The sequence below is a fragment of the Echinops telfairi genome, unplaced genomic scaffold (genome assembly GCF_000313985.2).
Source record: "Echinops telfairi isolate 266 unplaced genomic scaffold, ASM31398v2 ScPeMD7_7413;HRSCAF=8451, whole genome shotgun sequence".
Taxonomy (NCBI): Eukaryota; Metazoa; Chordata; class Mammalia; order Afrosoricida; family Tenrecidae; genus Echinops; species Echinops telfairi.
The window spans coordinates 472580-482577 of NW_022111313.1; the positions used below are offsets into that span (position 1 = coordinate 472580).

At 56.0% G+C, this 9998-nt stretch overlaps 1 protein-coding gene across 3 annotated transcripts in view; it reads right to left on the reverse strand.

The window, feature by feature from the left end:
* The window catches only part of STX16 (syntaxin 16), a 26984-nt gene extending 23585 nt beyond the window's left edge, over positions 1 to 3399 (reverse strand). Inside the window, exons 1-3 of one of the 3 annotated variants that reach the window (XM_045296910.1) lie at positions 3156 to 3399; positions 2469 to 2611; positions 528 to 661 (exon numbers count right to left, since the gene is read on the reverse strand). The gene's annotated coding sequence lies outside the window, so the exon portion shown is untranslated. The remainder of the gene's footprint in view (positions 1 to 527; positions 662 to 2468; positions 2612 to 3155) is intronic. The other 2 variants (XM_045296908.1, XM_045296909.1) reach the window with 2 other exon arrangements.
* Positions 3400 to 9998: the final 6599 nt, after the last annotated feature.

The window sequence follows — 9998 nt, forward strand, 5'->3', positions numbered from 1 at the left end:
CTCCCTCACTCTCTCACTCACTCACTCACTCACTCCCTCACTCTCTCACTCACTCACTCACACACACACTCACTCCCTCCCTCCCCCTGGTTCACACCAGCGGATGTCAGACACTGCAGGAAAGGTTCCACTCGGAGCTGCAGCCAGCCAGGCCATTGCTAATATTAACGAACGACCGCCTCTCCCGGGCTGGCAGGAAAAATTAAGCAAATTGATGGCATCATCTCCATTTCACATGTTCCTCTCATCACTTTCTTTAAACTTCTGGTCTCTGGTACCACGTGGCTCTATTAGAATAGAGTCTAAGACGATATCTGATTGATCACAGAACCCTGAGTATGGTGCACATTTCCCTTCCTGGGTATTAATCTTTCCCAGTGTTCTGCCTGTAGGTGTGACACCCTTTCGATGCAGCGGCGTGGCGGCTGGGAAGCAGAAGGAAGGGGCATGTAAGGAGGGTGTGCATGACCCTTCCCAAGAGACCTAACCCATGTCCTGGCTCCCTCCCAGGCCTGACACTGGCTTACTTCATCTTCCTCTGCGGCTTGGGGACTGTGTCCTTCCAGGCTGCCACCTTGGCTTCAGGCACGTAACGCTGGTGTGGTGGCACAGGACTGTGCACACGTCGGGGCGCTGTGCGTGGGGACCAGTAGGAGGACACCTAACAGCAACAACAAAACAACAGTGTCAGATGTCATAAGTGCATCATTCTCCTGGGTGGGGGGCTGAGCGGGCACATGAACGGATCGTCCTTTAAGTTTCTGTTGTTGGCAACCCCGGGTGACGGATAAGACTCCCCAGAGGGCTCTGCAGGCGGTCATCATGACGGGAGCAGAAGGACATGCCTGACTCTCGGAGCTGCCCGGTTCCTTTAAAGCAGAAACCTCTCCATTAGCATCCCAGGGCTTAACCCTTGGGTCACCAGGGCTCTTTGGATGAGCAGATCCCCACAACCGAACCCACTGCCCTTGTGTGAGGACGATCACAGTGACCTGATGGGACAAGGTAGAACTGCCTCTGGGGGCATTGCAGGACTCCCCAACTTGACCAGAGCAGAAAGCTTTATCTTTCTCCCAAGGAGCAAACCAAAGCTCCAAACCAATCACCAATACGGTCGGTTTTGGCTCACAGTGGCCCCAGGCGGGGGGAGTTGGAATAGAGCCAACCCGTTCTTGGGGGTCTCCGTTCTGTGCATGGTGGAGGTGGACTGGAATCCTCTCCCGGTGGGAAGCCAGCAGCTCTGGGTGGCCTCGCGGCCTTGTATGGTCAGGACCCTTGGACCACAGGGGATGGAGCCCAACTTGATTGGCATGAGAACATGTGCTGAGAGGAGCCTGGGCAGCGGAGTGGACAGGCGTTTGGCTGCTAATCAAAAGGCCGGGGGTTCACACCCGCCCAGTGGCTCCGCAGGAGAAAGGCCTGACAGTCAGCTCCTGGAGTGCCCTGTGGGTGGTTCTGCTCTGTCACCCGGGGGGCCTGGGAATCGGGGTGGGCTTGCCGGCACCCAACAACAGCCAACCCAAACACATGGGCCCCAAAGCTACAAAATCGAGGCAGTCGCAGGGTCCAGCTGGGAAATGGTACTGACACGAGCCCCCTCCGTCCTGCTGATTTCCCACCCACCCCTGATGTGACAGCTGGCTGTCCAGCAGCACTGTGCTGAGGTCTCACTGCACAGCCACCTCCACAGTCACCCTCTCGCTCCCAGCGAGACACCAACTCTCACTACCCAGTCGTGAGCCATAGCCTGATCTCAAACCAGGGTCACTGGAGGAGTCCCCCACACAATCAGTGGGATCAGAAAGGAGTGGTCAGGAAGGTTGGCTTGACCACAGGGCCACCTCTGAACTCTGGGAGCCAAGGAAGGCAGGTCAGATCCATCCCTAAATGGACAACAGGTTTGTTTTTCTCAAATCAGTGCGCTGAGGCCGAAAAAGGGGGTGGGGGGCATGGGGCAGAGTCCACCCCAGGGTGCCCCCTGGCATCTTGGACTCTGACTGGACACTGACGGCCCCTCCCTCCTGGAGTGCCTCTTCTTCCCAGCCCGGGTCTCTGAGGCAGAACTAACCAAGTCCATGTGGACCCCGTGCCACAGAGCAGAAGTGTCCTCCATGGGTTTCTTGGCCATGACCTTGATGGAAGCAGGTCAGTCTCCGGGCCTCCCCTATGCAGTGCTGATGGTGGGTTGGGCGTTCCAACGTATGGATTAGCAACCAAGCCCAACCGTCTGTGTTCCCAGGGGGTTGGTCTTTATACAACCCCCTAAATAGAGCATTTGGCCTCATCCACCATGCTAGCGCTGGCTGCCACAATACCCCTTCTGTGGGCAGCATGTGGAAATTCTTTTCCCTTAACCTGGGACCCTCAGCCTGCCTCTCACCCCACTGCCCTCCATGGCCCTCATGGTCCATTTTGCCTGGTCACCACGCCTCCCATGCCAAAGCCCCGATGACCGCGTTCTCACCAACCTTCACCTCCGCCTTCCCGAAAAGCCGGCTGTTCCCGCTCCTCTTGATCCATCAGGTCCTGCCCTCCGCTGTGGAGCTGATGCTGACTCATGGCGACCCTGTAGGACAGGCAAGAACTCCCCGTGGGTTTCTGAGACGGTGTTCTTTAAGAGAGTAGAAAGTCTCATGTCTCTCCTGTGGAGCGGCTGGTGGTTCCCAACTGCTGACCCTTCAGATCTCTGCCCGACCCATAACCACTACGTCCCCAGCGCTCCTTAACAGCGCGCCAGAAAAAAAGGAGAACCCCTAACTTGGCCTGGACAAGCCTGAAGCCTCCACGTCTCCCCTCACGGTCTCCCTGGCTGGCCCACCTCCATGTCTGTGCCCTGCTGCCCGGGCCCGTGTTCTCGGTGCTGTTGCCCTCGTCCCCGGGGCATTGGATACCCTCTGTCCGGCCACCTTCCCCGGCTGCCCACTTTCTCCCACTCCCGACCTCTTCTCCGGGAAACCCCCCTCACCTTTCAAGAGCCAGCTCAGCTATCACAGGGGACACCTTCCCGCCCCAAAGTACGCTCACACTGGTGCCTCTCCATGCCCAGACCGGGCTTGCCCATGCGCCCTTGTCTCAGGGCCGGCCGGCCCACCTGTCTGTCTGCTCCAGCAGTGGGCACCTTGGAGGCCGGTGTGGGGCCCACTCCCCGGACTCACGGTCACCTCCTTGGTGTCCGAGTAGAACGTGCTCCTCCGCACGTGCTGGGTGACTGGGTCTGGAGGCAGTAGATCCCCAGGCCTTCCTTCCAAGGAGCCTCTGGGCCGAGATTGTCTGACCACCGACCTTGGGAGGAGAAGCAAGTGCACGAACCGCGTGAATAACTCAGGACTCCACCCGCACAACGTGCCAGCTGAATGAGTGAGTGAGGAGCCCTGCTGGGCAGGAGTCTCACAGCGTATCACCGCTTCATCTCACTGCTCAGGCCCAGGGGCAGGGAATCAGGTCTGAATGCAAATCAAGGCCAAGCAAGGCCCAGGGAGACATCCTTAGTACTTGTGTCTTGAAGCAGCTTGGGGGTGGGTGGGGGTGGACTTTGGGGTGGAAGGAGGCAGCAACCCAGGGCCCAAATGCCCTCCCAGGGTGGGAGGGGGTGGAGCTAATGAGAAGGTTCTAGAAGCCTTCCAGCGACTTCCAAGCAGAGCCTGTCCTGAATCCAGGCGGCCCAGCTTGCCCTGAGCTGGCAGTCTAAATCGATTTGGGCCTCAAGGTGCCTTGTTGGTGATAAACACAACATCGGTGGCTCCCTCGCTCTCATTTTTCCATCCCAAGTTCAGACCTAAACCCAGTTATGTGGATCCGTTGGCTGTATTAGATGTGACGTTCACAGGGCTGGCCTATGAGAACCCCCGCCTGCCTCAGGGCCTTTTGATGGAAATACAGGCTGATGGAGGCGGACTTGTGTCAAATTACCCCTGGACATATGGCGGGGCTCGGCCCGAACGCACTCGATTCTTCCCTAGTAGTCTGGTTTCAGGAGTTGATGGGACAGCACATGGGTCCTGGGTCCGGAGGGGACACACTGTTGAGGCCCATCAGGACGGCAGAGTGGTCACGCTTGGTGTGACCAAGAGCCGGACTTGCCGGAAGCCCCGTCTACGGGCAAGGCTGTGAGAGGGCCAGTGAGAGCAGGGCAGGCCACTGCAGGGGCTACCGGAGCTGAGGTTTGGGTTCCCAGCAATCAGTACAGGCCGCCCTCCGCTAAGGAGTCTGGGTGATGTAACCCTTTAGCCCTTATCTCTGGAGGGAGAGACAGATGGATCGTTCCACCCCCCCAGTGACTCCAGATGAGGACCTGCTATCCAAGGATTAGCGCCCAGAGATCTCTCTGCGGGCAGTTCGACTCTGTCATCGCCATGAGTTAGAAAGGACTCAGCTCCCAACCACGGCACTCCCTGCCTCACGGCGACCCTTTGTTTTCCGTCCGCCCATCCTGGCGTCCCGGGGAGCCCCATGCGCTGTGCTGCAGGGTCACCTGCTGATGGCGTCGGCCCGGTGGTTTCCCAGGGACAGCTCTCTGCTCCACAGAGGAGAGAAATGCTGAAGAAGGAAGGAAGATCGGAGGGGGAGGAAAACGTGCACAGTGGAAGGGACAGGCGGAGCGTCTTCTCAGCCCACTCAGAGGCTTCCGCAGCCTGAACCCATGGACCAAATGCCGATGGTTTCTGCCAAAGTCCATCTGGGATGTGGCCGTGGAAGACAGGAAAGGAGCACATAGCAAAAGGAGGAAGATATCCGACGGCCAACTCTGGTTCATTTTCTAGCGGGAAAGACCATCGCCATTCCCGGGGCTCATCCAGAAGCCCCAGACGTGTCTGTTAGTGGTGTCAGCACCACCATGGACACAAAGCCAGCATCACCAAGCCTTCTTGGTCATCCGAGCCCATGCTTATGGTTTGTGGGGTTGTTCTTTTTAATGTCGGTATTAAAATGTACCTGGAAGTTTATAGGTAATGTCTCTGGCCCCCAAAGACCAATAAAGAGCGAATTAATTAAGATACAGAGAGTAAAAGACAATAACAGTACAACCGAAAAGAGAAGTAGAAGAGGGATGCGTGTTAGGTCAGCGCCGAGAGTCTGCAAGGTCGTCGGAGTGGGGCTCCAGGGCGGGCTGGGAAGACCAGTCGGGGGGCCTGAGGTGTCCATGCATGGGCCTGTTCGTTGGCCAGTCGCAGAAGCCGGGAGCAGCTACCCCGAGCCTGGCCATGTGAGAGAGATAAGACCTGTCTAAGACACCCTTGCTCTCAGAACACTCGGAGTCTGGCTGGTAGCACAAAACCAGCAGACAGAGGACAATTAGTGAGCAATGGAGCTTGACAAACTATGCCCAAGTGGCTGGAAGGGCAGCGGCAGCAGTTCAGGAACAGAGGGGAGACTGATGGTTCATCGAAAGCTCCCATCACGGAAGAGGCACAGCAGGGCCAGCGCCCGGAGGGCAAGACGGCAGTGGGCCTCCGGAAGCTGCAGGGCTCAGAATCCGGTGGGCGAGGGGCCGGCGGATGGCCTGCCTGAGCTGGGTGGGCTTTGAGGAGGCGTGGGAAAGGAGGATGGATCAATAAGTTAGGGCTAACCAAAACACCAAACTCGCCACCATCGAGTAGATGCTGACTCAGAGCGACCTTGTAGGGCAGGGAAGAATAGGCCCTGTGCATTTCTGAGACTAACTCTTTACAGGAGGAGAAAACCTCATGGTTCCCTCCTCAGAGCAGCTGGTGGTTTCAAAGTGCCAACCTTGCAGTTGGCAGCCCGGTGTCTCACTCACTATGCCACCAGGACTCCTTGCTAAATTAGGGCAGCAGCCCCCCCCCAAAAAGTTAGGGGTTTAAGAGGTGGTACCCACCAAAAAACCCGGAATAAAGCTCCGCTGGGCAGAGCTTTCCTATTAAGCATTTTTCCTGCTAGTCGGACATCAAGCAACTTCCTCTGAGTTAGTGCACCCAGTGGTATCGCCTAGAAAGATTCTCTCTAGTCACAGTATCCTGAAAGCAGTTTCGCTCAAACCTCATTTTTTTGTGATGGCTGATTTAAGAGAACAGCGTGCAGCTGTGAAATTTTGTTTCCTACGCAGGGAAAAATGCCACAGAAACTGTTGTAACGCTGAATACAGCTTACAAAGACAGCGCCATGGGAATACTCAAGTGTACGCATGGGTCTCTCACTTCTAGAAATGTGAAATGTTGATGACAAACCTCGTTCTGGATGTCCATCAACTTCCTGAATGGACAAAAACGTCAACTCCATGCATTTGGAGTTCGTTCCACCAGGTCAGACTGTTAATAAAGCTTTCCGTCTAGAGGTTCTGAAAAGAATGTGTAACAGTGTGTGACAAAAAGACCTGTTTATGGCAGACAGGGGACTGGCTTTACCACCACAGCAATGTACCTGCTCACACAGCCATCTCAGGGCACCGGTCTTTGGCAAAAACCAGCATGCCTCTCTTGCCCCACGCACCTTACTCACCTGACCTTGCTCGTGCAACTTCTTTTTGCTTCCACGAATGAAGAGGGACATGACAGGGCAGCGATTCGAGGATGTGGAAGAGATGAGGGAAAAAACAAGGGAGGTGCTGTCAGCCATCCAAACGGATGAGTTTGAAAAAGGTTTCCAAGAATGGAATCACAGATTTAACATATGTAGTAAGTGTAACAGAGAGTACTTTGAAGGTGATAAGGTTGTTTTTTTTTAAAATTTAAATACATAGCTTTGAAAACAAATTCCTTTGAGGGGGTTACCCACTTGTATATTCAATGTCCGTTCAATTCACCTGCTATTGAATTGTCTGGGATATTCAAAAATTAACAGATCACAAGGAAAATCAGACACACTAAGATCTTAGAGTTCAGTGTGGTGATGGGAGAGGTGTCCCTGGAAGCCAAAGCAAGGCAGCCAGCCTCCCTGAGCAGTAAGAGCCTGGTGGGCTTCTTGGAGGACGCTGTGTTTATGTGGACTCTTAAGGAGCACTACAGGTGGGTCAGGTGTACAAGCAGCAGCTATAGACCTGGGCAGGCCCAAACGTGTCCACCACAGCGCTGTGGTCCCTCAAGAAAGGACCAGTTGGATAAATGATGGACTATCTAGATGCAGGGTGGGGAATATTTTTTTCCCCCCTGCCAAGGGCCATTTGAATATTTATAAAATTCCCAGGCCACTCAAAATTTTCACCTTGAACATTAGCCTGCTCTATCTGGTCAAACATTTAATCCACTCACCCCTACAGTGCGGGCTGGGACTGCTTCTCCGTGGGCAGGCGTGCGAAGGTGAGTGGTGTGGCTGACTTCTCAGGCCTCAGGCGATCCCCACTCTGCTTCTCCATGGACTCTCGGGCAGCTCTGCGTGGACTGATTTGGAATGTTCTCCTAAGAGACAAAGAATTGCACGGCACAGAGAGAAATGTCTGAGGTGCAGGGGGGTGGCCGGGGGCCAGCTGCTTGGATGGTAAGTGATGGTAATGCACATCAAAAGTGTGTGATGATAATGGTTGTTTCCGAGGAGCGGAGCCGAGGGAGGCCATGACCCACGCTCCGAGCATGAATGGGTAGTGGAGGTCAACTCTCCAGTGGGAATGGTGAAAACCAGTGTTCTGAGCTGTGGTCGGCTGGAAGGAAGGTGGATTTGGGTTTGGAGGTAGATGAATGTGTAGAGGCCGGGCACCAGGAGCCTCATCTGTCCAGCTAAGGAGTCTACAGCAAACCCCACACTCCGTTTCCTCCTTCAGTTGCCACTGAGTGTGAGCCTCGTAGAACCCTTGGAAGATCTCGACCTGGCCAGTCTGAAGTCCAACCCCAAGAATTCCTCCACTTGTGTGTTTCCTGCCAGGATGGGCCACCACCCAGCAAGGCTAGGATCAGATTCAATCTATGATGCTCAAAGGGCTGGACAGCCAGGGAGGAGTGTCTTCTGCAGCTGACCCATATGGTTGCTGACCCGCTGACTCACTCTGTGGGTGGGAAGCCACCTGCAGTCTTCCTCTGGGCCCCCTATTAGCTTCTCAGGCTCCTGGTCCAGGTGTGTGCGCACAACAGTGTGAGGAAGGGTTCGGATTCTTCAGGAGGAAGGTTAGCGTTTCTGCGTGTCTCCCTGGGGTTGTGGGGCATTCCCCTCTCCTCCATGCCATGGCCACCTCCATCCCCGACGGCTCTCCCTGGTGACTCCAAGTCCCAACATTGGACTCAGCTACAGCCTCAGCGTGACGGCTTAACCACACCACGGCATGAGATCATGTCTGAACCCCATCCCTGCATGCGTCTATCCATCCACCTCTCCTCTTCCAGTTGAACCTGGCTGGTTCACCTACCGGCCTGACCCTGGGACTCAAGGGGTCCTGCAAACCCGAGAGTGCTTCTCATGGCCGTGCTTCAGGAGCGGTCCAAGGGAAGGCAGGGGCAGCCGTGGAGATGAGGGGACCCCACGGGCAAAGGATCCATGGTGGGGTCAGCTAGAGGCCCGAAGAAACAGGAAGGAGCCAGGCGGGCTGGAAGGTCACGAGGGAGGGAGGGTGGGTCGGAGCCCAAGACTGGGTCATACTTGGCCGTGGAGGCGTGGATTCTGGGAGTTTGGATTCTGTTCCCAGAGCCTCCTGGAGTCCAAGCTTCTTTCCAAGTTGGCTGTGTGCAGGCCCACACACAGCCGGCCTTTGGGAAGGTGGGGGATGAAACGCGACCTGCGTGCATGTGTGCATGTCTCTGTTTTTGCCTCGGGTGGACGTCCAGTCTTTCCATCCGTCATCTGTGCTCAGAGGACCCAGTCCCCTGCTGGGGTCACTCTCACCAGAACCCCACCTTTCCACCCCCCACCCCCGGCGTTCTCTCCAGGCTCCCTAGGAAAGCATCCCGTGAAGCCGAATAACTCATGCGATTTTCCGCTTCATTTCCCAGGGACGCCATTAGCAGCATCAAGCATTTCTGCCTTTATTGGACAGAATTTCCTCCCTGATTCTGCTCGGAACAGGAGACAAATGAGAGGGGAGAGGTGGCGTTGGGACTGGATGGGGCTGACAATGGCGGGCAGAGCAGCCACACTTGGGGTGTCTCAGTCCAGGAGAGGGGAATATCATCCTAAGGGGGCTGCTATGGAATTGTGTTATGTCTTCCCCCCTGCACCCCCTGAGCCCCAAATAGTGTAAATCCGGGCCCCTAGACCTGTGGCCGTCTTCCCACTTGGGGATGCTCTCCCTCGGTTATGGTGCGTTTTAAGTCACTCTCTTGAGTTGTAAAAGAGCCGCCCGCTGACCAAGCCCGAGAGATGGGGGAAGAAAGGGCCCCAAGACACAGAGCTGGATCGAGAGAAGAGGCGAGGCCCTGTACCGTGAGCGAAACCTTCCCCCAGAGCCGGTGCCCGGAGGTGGACTTCCGGCCTCTCGAACTGTGAGAAAATACACTTCTGTTTGTGAAAGCCAGGCCCTTGTGGTGTTTCAGCTAAAGCAGCACTGTAGAGCGGAGACAGAGCCTTCTACCCCCTAGTCCAGTCTCCCAGCCCCGCATGCCGGGCACATTGACTTAGAAATAAGGAGCATATTTCATAGATGCCCACAGACCCTGGCACGAGGGGTGCCTTTGACCTAAGATCACACAACTGTCTGGTAGTGGGGTTTGGTATCTGGATCACCCCTTTAGTGTACCCCGGATTCCTCCAGAGGAGACCAAAACCCCCCAAGGTCGCCTGCGAAGATCATGACCCACCCACCCCCACCCCCACACACCTCCCGCGGGTTACTGTGTTCAGTACCTACTCATCCAAAGGTACCCAGGAAAAAAGGCCCGGGCCATCTACTTCCAACCAATCAGCCCCCGAGGACCCGCTGGCCACTGGCGGTCGGACACACAGCAGGTTGTCATGTTGGTGTCTGCTCGATGACAGCAGGGAGCCAGGAGCGAGAGAGGAGACTGTCTGCTCCCAAAAGAGTTCCATCTGCGGACCCCTGTCCTGTAGGGTCGCCCCGAGTCAGAACGGACTCGGTGGCAGGGAGAGGGCGGTGCACAGGAGCTCCGGGTTACGAGGTGGGT